Raw genomic sequence first — 20403 nt, 5'->3', positions numbered from 1 at the left:
CAGTTCAAACGCATTAATTCTTTGGCGCTCAGCCTTCTTCACAGTCCAACTCTCACATCCATACATGACCACTGGAAAAACCACAGCCTTGACTAGAGGGACCTTAGTTGGCAAAGTAATGTCTCTGCTCTTGAATATACTATCTAGGTTGGTCATAACTTTTCTTCCAAGGAGTAAGCGTCTTTTAATTTCATGGTTGCAGTCACCATCTGCAGTGATTTTGGAGCCGCCAAAAATAAAGTCTGACACTGTTTCCCATTCTGTTTCCCATGAAGTGATGGGACCAGATGCCATGATCTTCATTTTCTGAATGTTGAGCTTTAGGCCAACTTTTTCACTCTCCTCTTTCACTTTCATCAAGAGGCTTTTTAGTTTCTCTTCATTTTCTGCCATAAGGGTGGTGTCATCTGCATATCTGAGGTTATTGATATTTCTCCCGGCAATCTTGATTCCAGCTTGTGTTTCTTCCAGTCCAGCGTTTCTCATGATGTACTCTGCATATAAGTTAAATAAGCAGGGTGACAATATACAGCCTTGACGTACTCCTTTTCCTATCTGGAACCAGTCTGTTGTTCCATGCCCAGTTCTAACTGTTGCTTCCTGACCTGCATACAGATTTCTCAAAAGGTAGAGAAAGGGTACTGAGAAAACTACAGCTGATGAAGAGGGCCTTGTAGCCTGAGGGCTCAAAAGGTTTTGAAAGTGGGAGTAAACTGATCAGATAAGCATTCTGGCTTCCAAAGGAGAATACAGATCTAATCTGACTGGACAGAGATCAGTTAAAAGGTTCTTAAAATGATTCAGGGCTTTCCTGGTAGCTCAGACGGTAAAGCGTTTACCTACAATGTGGGAGACCTGGGTTCGATCCCTGGGTCAGAAAGATCCCGTGGAAAAGGCAATGGCAACCCACTCCAGTATTCTTGCCTGGTAGGCTATAGTCTATGGGGTCACAAAGAGTCAGACACGACTAAGCGACTTCACTTTCACTTTCAAAATGATCCAGGAGAGACACAATAGTATTAAACAAAGACTTGGCAGTAGGGTGGAAGAGGGACAGATTCAAAAGACATTTTGAGAGTGTAATATACTCAGTACAACACTTGGCTAGTCTTGGTATATAAGCAATTGGTGGGAGAAAAGGTTCAAGAAACAGTCTTAGCTCTTTGCCTTAAGTGGTAGTCTCTGCCTAGGTAGCACAGTGGTAAAGAATCCGCCTGCCAATGCAGGAGACGCAGGTTCAATTCCTGGGTCAGGAAGATCCCCTGGAAGATGAAATAGCAGCCCACTCCAATATTCTTGCCTGAAAAACTCCATGGACAGAGAAGCCTGGTGGGCTGTAGTCTGTGGAGTTGTACAGAGTCAGACATAACTGAGCAACTGGGCACACACATACCTGATGGACTGAAGCAGATCCCTGGAGGAAAAGCAGATTTGGGAAGTGAGATGGGTTTAATGTAGCACCCCTGAGTTTGAGTTTGAAATGTCTGTGCAGTACCCAAGCAAAGAGATCTAGCAGGCATTTTGAGTCTGGAACTCAGGAGGAAAGAGAACTCTGAGCTAGGAATATTAATTCTCAATCAACATTTCACAGATAACAGAACACATCTGATCACTTAGGAAGAAGATACAGAATGAGAATAGGAAGACTAAAACAAAGCAGTTACAGAAATAATTTTTCCAACTGTATGATGACCATGACATATACTAAGAAATACTAAATCAAAGAAAAATTGAACTTAATTCATAAAGAATACTAAAACATTTTGGAACATTTTATAAATTCCAAACAAACTCTTACTTAATAACAAAATTGAACTAAATGAAAACACTCCATTCCCTAAGGCCTCCAGTTACTTGAGGTTTACTGAACTATTCAAAATGTTAGTCAAAACATAAAATTTCACTCAATAGCCATAGTTTATCTAATTAACAGCACTGTGCCACTAGCAAGATGACTGAACATCAAAGCACTAATTAATTTTTGGTTGAATACTTTTAAAAATTATCTAAGGACTAGGCTTTGCTCAAGGATGTTACATATAATAAAAAAAAAAACACTTATGGCTTGATTATAAAATTAGGAACTATATTATATTAAAATGATATCCATCTCAATTCAAATCATCATAATATGGTATAATGAAATATCACTGAGTAATTATTACCTCTTTGCTCAAGTAAGGCTATTTCAACTCATTAAAAATGAAAATAAAATACAATCAACATTTTTAGATGTACTTTTCAAATTGTAACACTCTGGCCATTTACCAGGTTCACAGTCTAGTAGGGACAAAAATTAGAATCGTAGAACTATAAGAAGGTTGGAATTACAGTCAAAAATAGAAATAACCAAAACTGCAACTTATTAAGCAGTAATGGCAAGAATAATCCTTATTTTGCACATGGAAAACCTGAGACTTGCGAACTGCCTATGTTTCCAGACTTAAGCTGTCTTCAGACCAGAGGTAAAAACAGAATTCAGATGAACTATCAGTAAAAGACAAATTCCAATTCTCATCTATCCTAAACAATGAAACTCTCATCTCTTACTACAAGGAAAAGTTAGAAATAAGTCAAAACTCTTCTGTGTCAAATGTTAGTACATCTATTTTGCTTGAGTTTCACTCTTGCTGAATAGCTGTTTGTTTTGAACTCAAACAATCAAAACCTTATTTTAAGTGCTCAAATAGAGGCTAAAGATTGTAAAGGTAGAATAATTTTTTTCCTCACAAAGTGAAAGCAGTCTTTCTAAACTATGTGTTAGCCCTAAACTAGACAGTGTGAAAAAACTTATTCTGCTGCTATTCAGTTCAGTTCAGTTCAGTTGCTCAGTTGTGTCCAACTCTTTGCAACCCAATGGACTGTAGCACACCAGGCCTCCCTGTCCATCACCAACTCCCAGAGCTTACTCAAACTCATGTCCATCGAGTCGGTGATGCCATCCAACCACCTCATCCTCTGTCGGCCCCTTCTCCTCCTGCCTTCAATCTTTCCCAGCATCAGGGTCTTTTCCGATGACTCATCCAAATAGCTGCTATTAAATATTATCTTTTCAGAAAAGTAACCCCAATGAATTCTAACACTGTGTATATAATCATTGTTCAAATAATTCTTTTTAGTTTTAAAAACAATTCTTTTCACTTCTCTCCACATGGGGCTCTCCACATATTTTAATGAGATTTTTTAATCTAATGTGTGGGTAACTGATTCTCTGTTTTAGGGATTTTTAGTTTTGTTTTTTGGGTCAGAGATATTTCTTTTAATGAATCTATAAATCAGTGTATATCAGAGTCATAATAAGACTAAAACATTTTAAGAAATATAAATTTCCCCAGAACTTCAGATCATTTACAAAAATGTGATTATCACAGAACATAATATGCATACTTTGAAACATTAAAGATCATTTGTAACTAATAACAGTAGGCAACTTCCTCTGTCCTTGTCCCTCCCTGCAGCAATTCTACATTTTAACTGGAGATTTAGACTCTTTCCTTAAAAATGCTTTCAATTAGGGAAGTGAACTCAACCTATTATCTTTATATGAATTTGGCTGGAATTAATTTAAATTAGTTAATCATTTACCTAGCAGGGTCCCTGGGTAGTGGCCCTCAAATTTTTGAGAGTAAAGAAGCAACCAGGGTATAAATTTAAATGTAGAATCCTAGGCCCAGATAAGAAACATCACCCAATTCTGAAGGCCCCAAAACAAGCATTTGTAATTAGCACTAGGGGTTCTTTTCAGGGTTCATGCTAGAACACCAAGACAAAAGACAGATTGTTCTAATAGGGATATTAATGGCCCTAGATTTCAAGGCATGTGGCAACCTGGGTGAGGCACAGCAGGCATGATCCCAGTAATCCAATAAATAGCACTGTGTTGTGCACTTAGTCGCTCAGTTGTGTCCAACTCTTTGTGACCCCATGGACTGTAGCCCGCCAGGCTCCTCTGTCTATGGGGATTCTCAAGGCAAGAATACTGGAGTGGGTTGCCATGCCCTCCTCCAGCGGATCTTCCCAATACAGGGATTGAACCCAGGTCTCCTGCACTGCAGGTGGATTCTTTACCATCTGAGCCACCGAGAGGCCCAATAAAATGCACAGGAAGCAGAAAAAGAGAGGAAGCTAGTTCAGGCTTGACAGCAGTTGACCAGCAAACTCAGCACTGCCTCTTTCCCTTCCCACAGAAACATACATCCCAAATCAAAGTTTAAATGGGATAATGCACTGTACCTAAACTGGAATTGAGGGACATGGGATAGCTTTATTGGTAGCTGATGCTTGCTATGGCCTCTGCATCAAAAGGTCCAATTAGGAAGAGACTAAGAAGGCATCTAGTGTTAGTTGCTCAGTCGTGTCCGACTCTTTGCGACCCCACGGACTGTAGCCCAACAGTCTCCTCTGTCCAGGGGATTCTCCAGGCAAGAATATTGGAGTGGATTGCCATTCCCTTCTTCTCCAGAGGATCTTTCCAACCCAGGGATCGAACCCTGGTCTCCTGCATTGCAGGCAAACTCTTTACCATTTGAGCTACAGGGAAGACCTCAAAAAGGCATCTAGTTCTTCTCAGTTCTATATTTCCTTCAGAAAAAAAAAAAAGAGCCTGCAGTGCCCCCACAGCGTGGAGCTGAGGACAGAATTCATGAGACTGCTTTCTTTCCTCAAGCCTCCCTCATATTCCAAGCACCTAAGGAGCATTTCCTTCAGAGAAACTTTATGTAGTGGTATGAGGGAGCTGGACTGTATCAGAGAATCAACTGTTAAGTTTTCAGGAGTTGGGGAGCTAGTTGATATCAAGTTGACAGCTTGAAATTAACCACAATGGGAATATTTACACCACAGAAACTGACAAATGCCACAACTGGCTTCCAATACCCATTGGTAATTCTCTTTCAAGACCATTATCTCTCAATGATACAATGTCCATGACCAGAAATGGAAGGTGAAGCCTGTAGAGAACTGTGTACAGTTATGTAAAGTCAGCAACAGGTTGTTATAGGAACAGAAGGAATCCTCAGAAAAACAGTGTCACACCACTTACTCTTTCCCCTCCCAAAACACTCAAAAACAATACATCATTTCAAATTACACCAAAATATCCCCCTCATTAGAGACACAGGCCTGAAAGATTAAATAATAGGAAAGGCCTTTCCTGAGTACAGAGAGACCTATCCTTCATAAATTGGGTTGTATCTATCAACATGCTCTCCAACCTAATACTGAAAAGAAGAGTCCTCCAGCATCTAAGTGTAGTGAAGGGATGCAAGAAGCTTACTCAGTCTGACAAGAATGAGCAACACCATCCCTACAGAAGTCCCTCTTCTGTCAAACTAAGAAAACCAAAAACCTTACTAAGAGCACAGGGCTACGCTGAAGCTTGCGCACCATAAGAAAAAGGAGCACTGCCATAAAGAAGAAGGCTTGTTCCTATCATGGGCTTACATTAGGAAACAGAAGGAAAAACTCAGAAATTATCCCTTTACTTTCCCAATTGAAAAAGTGAGTGAGTGAAATCACTCAGTCATGTCTGACACTGCGGCCCATGGAATGTAGCCTACCAGGCTTCTCCATCCATGAGATTCTCCAGTCAAGAGTACCGGAGTGGGTTGCCAGTTCCTTCTCCAATTGAAAAAGGAAAAGGGCAAAAAAAAAAAAAGTCTTTGAAAAGCAGGAAATGAGAGGGAAAACAACAGCTAAGATTAAAAAGGAAACTGAAGAAGAATAAACTGGGAGGGAATTCAAACATATAATAAGAGACAAGTTCAATACAAAAGGCAAAAAACAGAAGTACAGAAGCTGGAGGGAAAAAAATCTCATTAACATTTTAACATATACTCATGAGATGATTTCTAAACACAGAAGAAAAAGGACCAAGAAGAAAACAATGCATATTGACTGCTAGGAAGGACAAAGAACATAGATCCAACCTACAAATAACTGGCATTTCTGAACTGAAATCATAAGCAAACATACAACTGAAAATTTTTCCCGAGCTGAGTAAAAGAAAGATTAAAAAGATTTACTCCCATAAATTGAGTGGATTCACTATGTTTGAGAAAAATGCTGGAAAGAAACCTATGCCTAGAGGTAGTTTATGGAATTTATTTAAAGAACAAAAAGGAAAACAAAAATGCAGACAGGAAAAAAAAAAAAAAAACCAGTTTGCCTCCAAAAGAACAAAAATCAGTGTAGTGATGTAGCGACAGCCATCTCTTCCACCAGAGATGACAGAGCAATGTTTAAACAGCTGAGGACTTGTAACTTCTAACTTCACATCTTATAGGAGAAGGAAATGGCAACCCACTCCAGTACTCCTGCCTGGAAAATTCCATGGATGGGGGAGCCTGGTGGGCTACGGTCCATGGGGTCACAAAGAGTTGGACACGACTGAGCAACTTCACTTTCTTTCTACAGTTCCTTTTAGAGAAGGAAATGGCAACCCACTCCAGTGTTCTTGCTTGGAGAATCCCATGGACAGAGGAGCCTGGTGGGGCTACAGTCTATGGGGTTGCAAAGAGTCAGACACGACTAAGTAACTAACACACACACACACACAACTTTATAACAGAGTTAAGCATGCTGTATATTCTAAGTAAAAATACTAAAAAAATTCAAACTTTGAAATGAATTTACATATCTATCTCTTAATAGCACCTTTCTTCAACTAAACTTTTAAGCCTATACATAAATTGAATCTTTTCCCATTCAAACAATAGATTTGTATGACATCTAACCTTTCTGATACTAGTGTCATTACTTTTATAAGATTATCATGTTTTTACATAAAACAAGACTTCTCTGCATACATGTGAGAGAAATTATTCCTCCAATGAAGATCTGAACTGATACGCCAACTCAAATTCTTTTGCTGCCTTTGAATAGTGGGACTTGTAGCACTAACTCATCAACACATATCCTAATTAGACCAGAACCAGGAACTAAAAGCTTATGACCTTGGCCAAAGATATGCAAAAAGATCAACACTGTTTCAGAGGTTCCAGACTCAGCACTGGTCTAGAGTCTGAATTCAAGACAGAGCAATGTGTTTTTAAAATATATTACCAAGTGTCATTACTTTTTCAAAAAAAAAAAAAAAACAGTTGGACATTTCATCTTGCAAAGTCTTAATTAAAGACTAGATTAACATGCCTTCTTATTTCTACAAGATTTTCATTCATTCACTCAGCACCTACAATATCCTAGCACTTGCTATGTGTGTAGGTCCTCAGAGGAAAAAGTATCAAAATTTTTCTGGGAAAATCAGAGAAGACTCCAGAAAAAGGGAATCTGGAAAACTTGGAACTGAATTTTGAACTTGAATAAGAGCCTACCAAGTGGAAACAAAAGTATGTCAAAAGATGGAATAGCTCCAGCAAGACAGGACTAAAAGAGTGTGCTTTTAAGTTTAAAAAAAAAAAAAATGGCAGTAGATGAAGCATAAGTTGCATAAAGTAAGACAAATAAGGTCCAATGGCTCCCAACATCAGAAAGAACCACTCTTGAAGGGGTTGTTTGGAAATGAGTAGGATCATACTGTACTGTAACAAAGAGGTGGGGTAGGGCATGTAGCAATGCAGTCTGCTATTGCCATTTAGTGCTCAAAGACCAAGTATAATAAGCATTCTGCAATGTACGGAACAGTTCCATAAAAACGGTGGTTAAGCCAACAAAGGTCCATCTAGTCAAAGCTATGGTTTTTTCAGTAGTCATGTATGGATGTAAGAGTTGGGCCATAAAGCTGAACACCAAAGAATTGATGCTTTTGAACTGCGGTGTTGGAGAAGACTCTTTGAGAGTCCCTCGGACTGCAAAGGAGATCAAACCAGTTTATCCTAAAGGAAATCAGTCCTGAATATTCATCAGAAGAACTGAAGCTGAAGCTGAAACTCCAATACTTTGGCCACTTGATGTGAAAAACGGACTCATTGGAAGAGACCCTGATGCTAGGAAAGACCAAAGACAGGAGGAGAAGGGGATGACAGAGGATGAGATGGTTGGATGGCATCACTGACTCAATGGACATGAGTTTGGGTAAGCTCCAGGAGTTGGTGATGGACAGAAGAGCATGGCATGCTGCAGTCCATGGAGCTGCAAAGGATCGGACATGACTGAGCGACTGAACTGAACTGAGACCTCTTTGAGAAAAAATGAAAAGCAGGTTAGGCTTAACAAAGTCTGATGAACTTAACCCTAGGGCTTCTTTGTATGTTTTTGAATGTGTATCTGTTATCACAATATACATTTCACTCACTAAATACATCCAAGGAAGCTGTGTTTTTCCTCAGCAAGTGGTATGTTTCCTTCTTTTCAATGACCATCATGAAGCTCAGAACTTAGTCTATATCCCACCGCTATATATTTGAGTATAATACACTCCATCTGGAGGAAGAAATGGCAACCCCTGCTGGTATTCTTGCCGGTAGAATTCTATGGACAGAGGAGCCTAGAGTGCTACAGTCCATGGATACAAGAGTTAGACACAACTGAGCATGCACACACCCAGTATACCCCAACCTCATCTTTGTATTCACATGTCATTTTTTCACAACTCTCATTTATCTTTGTTTTGTATGTTTTTACAGTTTGTTGTTGTTATTTAGTCACTCAGTTGTGTCTGACTCTTTGCAATCCCACAGACTGTGGCCCACCAGGCTCCTCTGTCCATGGAATTTCCCATGCAAGCATAATGGAGTGGGCTGCCATTTCCTTCAGGGGATCTTCCTGACCCAGGGATCACACTCAAGTCTCCTCCACTGTAGGCAGATTCTCTACCATTGAGCCACCCAATGAATTAAAAACCATATTAGCTTGTTACATCCTCATAGCAACCCTATGAGGTAGTTACTACGATTTTCTTCATTTTATAGATGAAGAAATTGGGATAGAGAGGTTAAGTAATTTGTCCAAGGTACCAGCTGTTAAATGTGGCAATCTGACCTAAGGCAGTCAGTGTGGAATCAGAGCTTCTGCTCTAGAGTAATTACGTTTCAGGTAATCCTTGAATTATAAAAGGATACTGAAAGGCAGAGCTACTACAAAAAATGAAGATGATGAGGGGCTGGGGGGCAGGCAGTGAATCTAGGAACAGGCTGAAATGAGGCAGAGTAGACAGGCAAAGAGCCTAAGTAGAGAATGTAGATTAAGGAATACTGGAATACTGGGGTGTTTGTATGTGTATGTGGAGGGCGGGTGGTGCAGTTTCTAAATCTACTTAAAACTCTGTAGAGAGATTCTATTTGAAACAGTAAACAAAAGGAAACTAAATTCTTGAACTCAAAAGAGATGATTAGTTTTTTTCCAAAAGCTATTATACAACAGTGATATGAACTAACTCTAACTTTGAAGCTAAATTCATATTAGTAAATATTCTTTCTGGGTCCTGTAAACCTACACAATCAAGCACTTTAAGGCCTCCGGTGCCAGTTACATTAGATGACCCTTGGGTTCTGCATAATTTTCAGCAGCCTCTCCCTAATTTGGATGTTTTTAGGTAGGATTTAGTTTCCATCCCCTATTTTCCAATTGTTTTATACCCAGAAATACGGCCCCTGAAGACACTTGTTAATCACCAAACAATCTCTAGGACATTTTGTTGTTATTAGGGTTCCCTGATAATGTTTATGTCTCGAACACTCCCTCTAGGGTCCCTAACACATCTCTAAAGCTGACTCACTGTAAAAGACCCTGATGCTGGGAAAGATTGAGGGCAGGAGGAGAAGGGGACGACAGAAGATGAGATGGTTGGATGGCCTCACCGACTCAATGTAGGTGGGTTTGTATAGACTCCGGGAGTTGGTGATGGACAGGGAGGCCTGGCGTGCTGCAGTTATGGGGTCGCAGAGTCCAACACGACTGAGCGACTGAACTAACTGAACACATCTCTAGGCTTCAAAGATATCAATTATTAAATCAAGCCCAGTCTCAAAGAAATTACTTATATAAACTTTAACCTACTTGTTTTTCCTAAGGGGTTGCTTATCATTCTCAGAAATTTAACAGCTCATTTTGTAAATGTCCTATTTTGTCCATATTTGACCCTTCAGAAGCAAGGATAGGTGGAGTACTACTCAGAGCCTATGCTTTCCAATTCTTTAAAGTATGCTTTTACTACTAAAGAGTGAGGCCATTGTCAAAGTGTAATATTTGAAACGTTATAAACACGATTCATACAAAGTGAGCCCGTGGCAAAAACTTACTGAATTCATAATGAAGTAACAAGCTGAATGGAAAAAATTATTTTAAAAAATCTTGGAAATAGGGCAATAAAACTATAACCTTCAGCGTAATATTTTTTTCTCCCAGTCAGAAGTAATTTGCATCTCCATTAGAAAAAAAAAAAAACAAAACAAAGTAACTGCAAAGCTTGGGCCCTAATCAATACTATGTCAAGCAAAAGTATAGTTCCCTAGATAATTGAGTCTCTAACAGGTGGGCCTATTAGACAAGGTTCTACTTTGAAAAGACAGTGTAGCAATCCCTTTGCCTTTTGGAGGATGTTTATCATAAAAGGTTGGCTCTATAAATCAGGTAACTAACATTCCTTTATCCCGCCCATCTCCCAGTCATCATTTTAGATACTATGAGTAGACAGGTTACTTGGAAGAAAAATTCCTACTACTTAAAGAATAATAATTCCTTCAGGTTAAATACTACTTGACTAATGGAATACCAGTACATTAATATCCTTTGTTTCAAGATTAGGAGGCAAAGACATTCTAAATGGGGACTGGCTTTAAACCCGGGGTAAGAACTACCTAAGTAGAGGGTAAGGTCACGATGGTGGCCCAGGAGTGGGGTCCAGACCCGGGGGCAGCTGGTCCCCACGCCGCGGTTCCAGCGTGACCCGGCCTGCATTTCACTGGCGGGAGCCCCGCGTCCCCGCCCTTTTGTTCAGGGCTGGGCTGTTTCCCGCCCACCCCCGCCCTCCCTCGCCCTCCCTTCTCCCCCATCTCAGGAGTTGTGTGACGCCCGGGCAAGCAAGTGAGCGGGGAAGAGACTGCCGGCAAAAGCTGTGGGAATACTCACCCCGCTCCGCTCGGCCCCAGACCCGGCCGCCCAACCCAGCGGGGGCGGGGCGACGGAGCTGGGGGAGGGGAGCTGGGGTGAGGGCCCCACCGCCCAGCCAGCGATCGCGAGGACCAAAGCATTGGGCCCCCGGGGGCAAACGGGGCTGCGGCAAAGGAGCAGAGCCAACCAGCAGGGACGCCCGCCACTGAAAGAGCCCTAGCCCGCCCTCAGCGCCGTCGCCTGAGGCGACTCAGAGGGAGCATGCGCACTGCATCTCCCGCACACCCCGGGACCTGGCTTCCGCCGGCGGCTGACGTCGTGGGCCGCGTGCGTCTGGACCGGGCCGGGGGGCGTGACCTCCCTGGGGTTTCCAACGGCCGCCGCCGAGGCTCCGCCCCGCACCTGACTGGCCTCGAGAACCCAAGGAGGCGGTGGGTTATCTCAGCGCGGCACAAAGGAGGCACATTGAGAAAGGGGCGGGGTTGTCAGCGACTTCAAGAGTCTCTGCATATTCTCCTCCAACAAACAACCAGATATCTAGAAAATAAAAGGATGCCGAATGGAGAAAGGTAGGGCAAGAACGGAGCTGAACCATTCAGTGCGCTTAAAGTGTTCTCAGAGGTTGGAGAACCGTGCCGGCTCTCAAAACACACACTGTTCAACTACTGTGAGCACAATTAAGCACTAGCACGACCACCTTTAAAACTTGCGGACCGATATAGAAGTTAGGGACTGGAGAATTGACCATAGTACCGTCTGGCACAAAGCTCAAGGGAGAAAAAACTAGCTGCAGAATTAAATTGGGGCCCGGGGTGGTGGAATAAAAAAAAAAATAGAGAAAATGCAGGGAGTAACAGGGGTGATCCAACTGAAATACTGAAAATGCAACGGCAGACATCTGAGGGAAAACTAGCATCTGCTCATTTTAACACGGCAGAATTAAATTTGTGTCAAAAGAAATGAGTAAATACAGGCAAAGAAGTGAAAGGAAAACCTGCCTTCAAACATACAGAGCATGGTGTTGATCTTGTACCACAGTTATGTAAGATGTCACCACTGGAGAAAGTTAGGTGTTGAATGCTCAGAACTCTATGTACCATTTTTACAATTTCCTGTGAGTTTACAATTATTTCAAAGTACTGTGTGTGTGTGTGTGTGTGTATCGCTCAGTCGTGTCGACTCCGTGCCATGGACTATAGCGCGTCAGGCCCCTCTGTCCATGGAATTCTCCAGGCAAGAATACTAGCGTGGGTAGCCGGTCCCTTCTCCATGGGATTTTTGTGACCCAGGGACTAAGCCAGGTCTCTCACATTGCAGGCAGCTTCTTTATCATCTGAGCCAAAAGGGACAACCCTGATCAGTGGTAATCAGAGGAAGGAAATGACTAAAAAGGGGCTTGAGGAAATTTTGAGGGGTAATAGAACTTTACCTTCATTTGCCAAAACTCTTAAAAATGAGATTTTACTGCGTGTAAAATAGCTTAAAACTCAATTTTAAAGAAGATACCAGTAGTAAAGATGAGTGTCCTAACATGTTTGAACAACTGTAGATATAAATTAATTGGATAACTGCCAATTAAAATTATCCACTTACTTTTGTTAAAAGCATGGGGCAGTGAGAGAATTTCAGCTGGTGGGTGTCTCCAACTTTACCCAGTTATGTTAAAAACATAAATCTTTTTTTCCTTTTGTTTCTTTTGCCTTACGAATACTTTTACTGTTACATTGAAATAAGGCTGGTGACCCAGAATCATATCCCTGCCCTTCCCTCTGTTGGAAATCAGTTGCTCCTGAGTTTTGGGAGGAAGCGTTTCCCCCCAGTTATTGTTTGTAGAAAAGGCTTTTGTCTCCTAGACCTTCCATAAGTCCCAAAGAGCAGATCCAAGCAGTTACTGGTTTGGGGAATTAATGAAGCTCAGGTTCTTGATGTCTCATCACAAGGAATCGGTGAGAAACATAGTGATGGAGAAGAAGTAGGTTTATTTAGAAAGAGACATACTCCACAGAGTGTGCCATTTCAAAAGTCAAGAGCAACCTTAAAAATATAAATCTGTAATACAAAGATGAGAATGCATTCCTTTACATTGTATTCACTAATTAGAAACACTTTTAATGCATCAACACCACCACATCATATTAAAAATTTTTTTTAATTCGAGATGGTTTTAAGTTTTATAATTAACCTTGTTGTTGTTGTTCAGTCGCTGAGTCATGTCTGACTCTTTGTTGACCCCAAGAATGATAGTACACACCAGGCTTCCGTATCCTTCACTATCTCTTGGAGTTTGCTCAAACTCATGTCCATTGAGTTAGTGATGCTATAAATGCATAATTGGCCTACCAAAAGAAACAAACTAAAGTAAATCAGGTAACTTCCATGTACTTCCTCTCATCATATCAGTCATGATGGAGGATGGTACTGGCAGTCTGTACTCTTTAGAGTACTTTAGGTCAGAGTCTGTCGTTAGTGCATCTTCAGCCTCCAGCAGTGCTCCTCACAAGTAATTAGTATTTGAATAAAACTATGAATTAATCACAAAAGGAGAAAAAGGAAAGTATAAAATTTATTGAGCACCTACCACAAACCAGTAGCTTTTATTTAATATTCTATTTTTATTTATTTTATTTATTTGGCTGCACCAGGTCTTAGTTGTGGCACATGATATCTTTGATCTTCCTTGTGGTATGTGGGGTCTTTTATTTGTCATATGGAATCTAATTCCCTGACCAGAGATCAAATCCAGGCCCCTTGCATTAAGAGCAGAGTCTTAGACATTGGACCAATCGGGAGTTCCAAGAAGCTTGTGTTTAGTTTAATCTCATAATAACCACATGAGGTACCCATTTTATAGATATAAACTCGAGACTTAAAGTAATGATCTATGAATCATTGATCATTTTCATCCCTTATTTTATTGGATTTGTCTGTTTCATTTGGACATGTTGATTTGTCTGTTTCATTTGGACGTGTTGATCATTCCTAAAAAGTCTTGCTTCCCTTAGTTTCATAAGACCACAATCCCCTGATTCTCCTTCCAGCTTCCTGACCATGCTTTTTTTCATCCTCACAGGCTTCTGTTTGTTCATTACACTTTAAATGTTCATGTTCCCCATAGAGCCTCACAGAAATTGAGTTTTCTGCTATTTTGTTTATTTGTTTTGCTGAGACACATAAAATGGAAAAAAAAAAAAAAAAGAATCCAAAATAGGGTTATACAAACTGTATTTAGTGTTTTCTTTTAACCTATGAATTCTTTTGTACATATTCTTTCTGCTCATATCCTATGAGCCATACTAAGATACCAGGAAAGTAGTAAGTGTAGTCTCTAGCTAGGTACCCAAGGGCTCAGTAAAACCTTCACAATGTGAGATGGTTTTACTAAAAGAAAGAAGGGAAAAGTGGATACTGGGGTAGAAGAACTGTCTCTGGTGCAGCCTGTAGGAGTCAGATCTCCTCTACCACCTTCCAGGAGGTCCTTAGGAAAAAATAAATTACACAAAATAGAGGAGCTAATCTGATTGTATGGCAGAGATAAGAAACTTATCTTGAAGCTCTGTGTGCACAGAAATTACCTAAAAGAGTGAAAGGGAAAAAAGTGTAATTGGCAAAACTATAGAAACATAAAAAGATTGGTGGTTGCCAGAGTTTGTGGGAAGGAGGCAAAGATGAGCAGGATGAATATGTGGAGTATTGGGCAATGAAACGGAAGTAGGAGGGAAGGGGACAGGGCATGAAGTTTTAAATAATGACATAGCCCAAGAACACAACATAAACTGATATAATCAAATGGATCCAAGATGGTGGACAAGTCAACTTCCATTAGACCTTGAGCTTCAGTATGTTGTTCTTCAATCACTAAGTTGAGTGCAACTCTTGGTGACCCCAGGGACTGCAGCACACCAGGCTCTTCTGTCTTCCACTATCTCCTGGAGTTTGCCCAGATTCCGTTGAATCAGTGATGCCATCTAACCATCTGAATATATATATATGTTCACTGTAACACATCAACACTTCCCAGGTGGCATAAGTGGTAAAGAGTCTGCCTGGACTCAATACAGGAGACCCAAGACGCTCAGGTGTGATCCCTGGGGGTCAGAAAGATCCCCTGGAGAAGGAAATGACAACTCACTTCAATATTTCTTGCCTGGAAAATTCCATGGACAGAGGAGCCTGGTGGTCTGTATAGTCCATGGGGTCTCAAAGAGTCAGACATGACTGAGCACACAAACACACACATCAACAAGCTATATAACACACCCATAAGTGCCATGACACTTCCAAGGCTGACAATCAATGACCAAAAGTGGGCGAAGGCCCAATTCCTAGAAATACCTGTCCCTTCCTCAAAATAGTTGGAATAATCCTCCTAGCAACGATGGGCATGATAAAGAACAGAAACGGTATGGACCCAACAGAAGCAGTAGATATTAAAAGCATGTGGCAAGAATACAAGAAGAACTATACAAAAAAGCACTTCATGACCTGGAAACCACAGTGGTGTGATCACTCACCTAGAGCCAGACATCCTAGAGTGTGAAGTCAACTGAGCCTTAGGAAGCATTACTATAAACAAAGCTAGCGGAGGTGATGGAATTTCAGCTGAGCTATTTCAAATCCTAAAATATAATGCTGTGAAAGTGCTGCACTCAATATGCCAGCAGATTTGGAAATCTCAGCAGTGGCCACAGGATTGCAAAAGTTCAGTTTTCATTCCAATCCCAAAGAAGGGCAATACCAAAGAATCTTCAAACTACAGCACAACTATAGTCATCTCACATGCTAGCAAGGTCATGCTCAAAATCCTTCTAGCTGGCAACAGTACATGACCAGAGAACTTGCAGATGTATAAGCTGGTTTTAGAAAAGGCAGAGGAACCAGAGATCAAATTGCCAACATTGATGGACCGTAGTAAGAGAGTTCCAGAAAAACATCTACTTCTGCTCTATTGACTATGCCAAAGCCTTTGACTGTGTGGATGACAAGAAACTGTGGAAAATTCTGAAAGAGATGGGAATGCTAGACCACCTGACCTGCCTCCTGAGAAATCTGTATGCAGGTCCATAAGCAACAGTTAGTGCTGTACATGGAACAACAGGCTGAATGAAGCTCAAGCTGGAATCAAGATTGCTGGGAGAAATATCAATAACCTCAGATATGCAGATGACACCACCCTTATGACAGAAAGTGAAGAAGAACTAAAGAGCCTCTTGATGAAAGAGAAGAGTGAAAAAATTTGCTTAAAACTCAACATTCAGAAAACTAAGCTCATGACATTTGGTCCCATCATGGCAAATAGATGGGGAAACAATGAAAAGAGTGAGAGACTTTATTTTGGGTTGCTCCTAAATCACTGCAGATGGTGACTGCAGCCATGAAATTAAAAGATGCTTGCTCCTTGGAAGCAAAGCTATGACCAACCTAGACAGCATATTTAAAAGCAAAGACATTACTGCCACTGTTTCCACTGTTTCCCCATCTATTTGCCATGCAGTGATGTGACAGGATGCCATGATCTTTGTGTTTTGAATGTTGAGTTTTAAGCCAGCTTTGTCCCATATAGTAGATTCTTGTTATTTGTTTAATTTACATATAGTAAATGTATGTATGTATCTGTTAATCCCAAACTCCTTAATTGTCCCTCCTCCCTCCACTTCCTCTTTGGTAGTCTTTTTCTGTGGGTCTGTTTCTGTTTTGTAAATAAGTTCATTTGTATCATTTTTTAGATTCCACATATAAATGATATATGATGTTTGCCTTGTCTGATTTACTTCACTAAGTATGACAATCTCTATGTTCATCCATATTGCTGCAAATGGCAATATTTCATTCTTTTTTATGGCTGAGGAATATTCCAATCTATTTATATACCACATCTTTATCATTCATTTGTCCATGGACATTTAGGTTGCTACCAAGTCTTGGCTGGGCCTCCCAAGTGGCAGTAGTGGTAAAGAACTTGCCTGCCAATGCAGAAGACATAAGAGACATGGGTTCAGTCCCTGAGTTGGGAAGATTCCCTGGAGGAGGGCATGGCAGCCCACTCCAGGTTTCTTGCCTGGAGAATCCCACGGACAGAGGAGTCCTATGGGCTGCAGTCCATGGGGTCCCAAGAGTCACACATGACTGAAACAACTTAGTATGAATGCATGCTTGTCTTTGCTGCTGTAAACAGTGCTGCTATGAACATAGGGTGCATGTATCTTTTAAAATTAGAGTTTTCTCAGGATATATGCCCAGAAGTGGGTTGCTGGATCATATGGTAACTCTATTTTTAGTTTTTTAAGGAGCCTCCATACTGTTCTCCATAATGGCTGCTCCAATTTACATCCCTACCAACAGTGTAGGAGTGTTCTCTTTGAGGAGGTGATGCTTATTGCCCTATATATAGACTTGTCTCTAAAATTGGCTCTTAATACATACAGCTTGTAATAGATTTCAGTTCAATTAATGGGGAAATGCTGGCATTTCCTTTGGGTGCATTATGGCTTTATGAGGATGGTCTTTAAGGTGCTGTGACAGTCAGTGGGTGAAACACAGCATTTGAAAGGACCAGTAAAGAAATGGAAATGGCTTCATAGATGCTTATGAATTCCACCAGTCTCAATAGAGCTGTTCAGCCAGAACTGGCCTGTGTGGTACTTGACCTAGAGATTTCACCAAGCTGTGGCTGCTTATGGCTCCAGCAGGCAGATTGGCTTCTGGCAGCTGTACAGTGCTAAAGGACACCTCCCTGGAATAAGAACATCAACACAGATGATAGGAAAGCACTTCACGTGCGAGCTAGACCCTTGTCACATCACTATATCATTTCAGTAAATGCCTTTGCTGGAACTTCCTTGGTGGTCCGGTGGTTAAGACTCCTTGGTCCCAATGCTGGGGGCACAGTTTCAACCCCTAGTCAGGGAACTAAGATCTCACATGCTACACAGTGCAGCAAATAATAATAATAACATCCTGGCTAAGTTGAATGTGAGTTATCTCATTTCTCCATCTTTCAGAAATCTAAAGAATCTGGATTGGCATATCAAAAAGGTGATATTTAGTAGGTAGTTTGCTATATAAGGCTGGAACTCATGAAAGAAGTCAGGCTGAAAATATATACAGTGGATTTATCTCTTACACTTACTTAACATATTAACTCTACTATATGTGCTTGGCAAAAAAACAAAACATATTTTTCTTATAACATGGCCCCTTAAACGCAAGCCAACAACTTCATCTGGTGCTCAACTCAAGAAACAACCTTCTGTTCCAAAAGCAGAGGAAAACTGGCTGTGTAGGATTTCTTGATTGATAGTATATACATTTAAAATCATGTACACAGTATTTTAGGGGACTTTTCAAAGGTAATTTTAACTCTATTTTTGTCTTTTGTGCTGCCTTTAAGTCCTAATTCCCACCAGGAAAAAAAAAACCAAAACAACATTCTCTGTATATTGGTGTTGCACTGATAGAGAGGTGATAGTTTGAGCTACAGTCAAAAAAGGCACACTATTCAAGGCAGAGTATATACAGTGAGAAAAGAGATCTAAGGGTGAAACTTTAGAGAACATTAATATTTTTAAAATAGGTAGAAGGGCCCACAAGGATTCTACAAGAATTAGGAGGGGGACAGGAAAGACCAGTATAATAAAAAAAAGAAATAAAAGAGCTTCCCCAGAGAGTCCTTCACTGTATCAAAAATAAAGCAAAATAATCAAAGAAGATAAATACTGAATGGTGACCACTAGATTTGGAAATTAAGAAGACCCTGATCACTTAGCAAAGCAGTTTAGATGTTATGGTGATGGTCTAAGTTTCTGATGGACTACAAAATAGATGGGTCTTTTAAAACCAACAAAACAACAAAGGGAAGCAGCAAGGAAGTGGAGACCTCAAGCTTTTCTCTTTTTTTATTTATTTATTTTAATTAGAGGAGGCTAATTACTTTACAGTATTGTATTGGTTTTGCCATACATCAACATGAATCCGCTGCGGGTGTACACATGTTCCCCATCCTGAAGGAAAAGATAGAGTGGCAGGTAGCAGAGGATCAGAGCCAGGGGAAAATATTTTTGTTGTAAGTGGCTATGACTTGTTCCAATCTATAGCCCAAGAACTAAAAATAAAAGAGATAATTGAGTAATTGAGGCAACATAGCCCCTGAGGAGAAAAGAAGTGGTTGAGTCCCAAAAACTAACCTGCATTAACTCGAAGGAGGGCAAAAGAGACAGAGATGTGGTAGGAGTAGAAACGGATGCTTTTCTATTTGGGAGGAAAGTGCTGTGGAGGACAAGTTGAGGAAAGTTTATTTCTGATAGCATCTTCTTTCTCTGTGAAATGGGAAGTTAGCAGAGCTGGATTTTGGAACCAAGGAGAAGGGCTTAAAAAAACAAGTAAAAGTTTGTAATACTCCTCAAAAGAAATAAAAGAAGCTGAGAGATGATGTATAAGATTTGAAAGTATAGCTAAGATGGTGTGATTATGTGCATGGTAAGTCACTTCAGTTGTATCCAGCTCTTTGCCACCCTATAACCCTCCAGGATCCTCTGTCCATGGGATTCTCTAGGCAAGAATACGAGAGTGGATTGCCATTCTCTTCCCTACCCAGGGACTGAACTTGAGTCTCCTGCATTGGCAGGTGGGTTCTTTACTGCTAGCACCACCTGGAAAGCCCTAGATTCCTATATTAGTGCAGGTACTAGTTCCTATATTTTGTGATTTTTTTTTCCCCCGGTATCATCCATCCTGCTTGAGTGAAGAAGTATAAAACATAGATGAGTGGATGAGCCCAGATTGCAGGCTTGCAGGGTGATGAAAGAATTAAAAGGGTAGGGTTAAGTAAGGTTGTCAGAAGGTGAATGATAAAAGTGAGATCCCTGGGATCTGAACTGGGTTGTAAAGAAGTCAGATACTGAAAGGGAATCAACAGAGTTGGAAAAAGAGAGGAATCAAAAAACTAAAGATCATCGTAATGTCAATAAGAGAGTTGTTGTTCAGTCACTCAGTCGTGTCTGACTCTTTTCAACCCCATTAACTGCAGTATGCCAGGATTCCCTGTTCTTCACTGTTTCCCAGAGTTTGCTCAAACTCATGTCCATTGAGACAGTGATGCCCTCCAACCATCTCATCCTCTGTTACTGGCTTCTCCTCTTGCCCTCAATTTTTCCCAGCATCAGGGTCTTTTACAGTGAGTCAATTCTTCGCATCAGGTGGTCAAAGTATTGGAGCTTGAATATTCAGGGTTGATTTCCTTTAGGATTGACTGGTTTGATCTCCTTTCTCTCCATGGGACTCTCAAGAGTCTTCTCCAACATAAAAGTTAGAAAACATCAATTCTTCAGTGCTCAGCCTTCTTTGTGGTACAACTCTCACATCTATATGTGACTACTGGAAAAACCATAGCTTTGACTATAT

General features: G+C 40.7%; 1 protein-coding gene across 2 annotated transcripts in view; it reads right to left on the bottom strand.

Annotated features, from left to right (window-relative positions):
• ATG10 (autophagy related 10) overlaps positions 1-11065 on the bottom strand; it is a 277457-nt gene extending 266392 nt beyond the window's left edge. For both annotated transcript variants that reach the window (XM_060415984.1, XM_027970494.3), the window contains exon 1: positions 11026-11065. The gene's annotated coding sequence lies outside the window, so the exon portion shown is untranslated. The remainder of the gene's footprint in view (positions 1-11025) is intronic.
• Between the last annotated feature and the right edge of the window lie 9338 nt (positions 11066-20403).

This window comes from Ovis aries, chromosome 5 (assembly GCF_016772045.2).
Source record: "Ovis aries strain OAR_USU_Benz2616 breed Rambouillet chromosome 5, ARS-UI_Ramb_v3.0, whole genome shotgun sequence".
NCBI classification, from domain to species: Eukaryota; Metazoa; Chordata; class Mammalia; order Artiodactyla; family Bovidae; genus Ovis; species Ovis aries.
The sequence above is the reverse complement of the archived record's forward strand: the minus strand, read 5'-3'. Positions and strand labels throughout refer to the sequence as shown.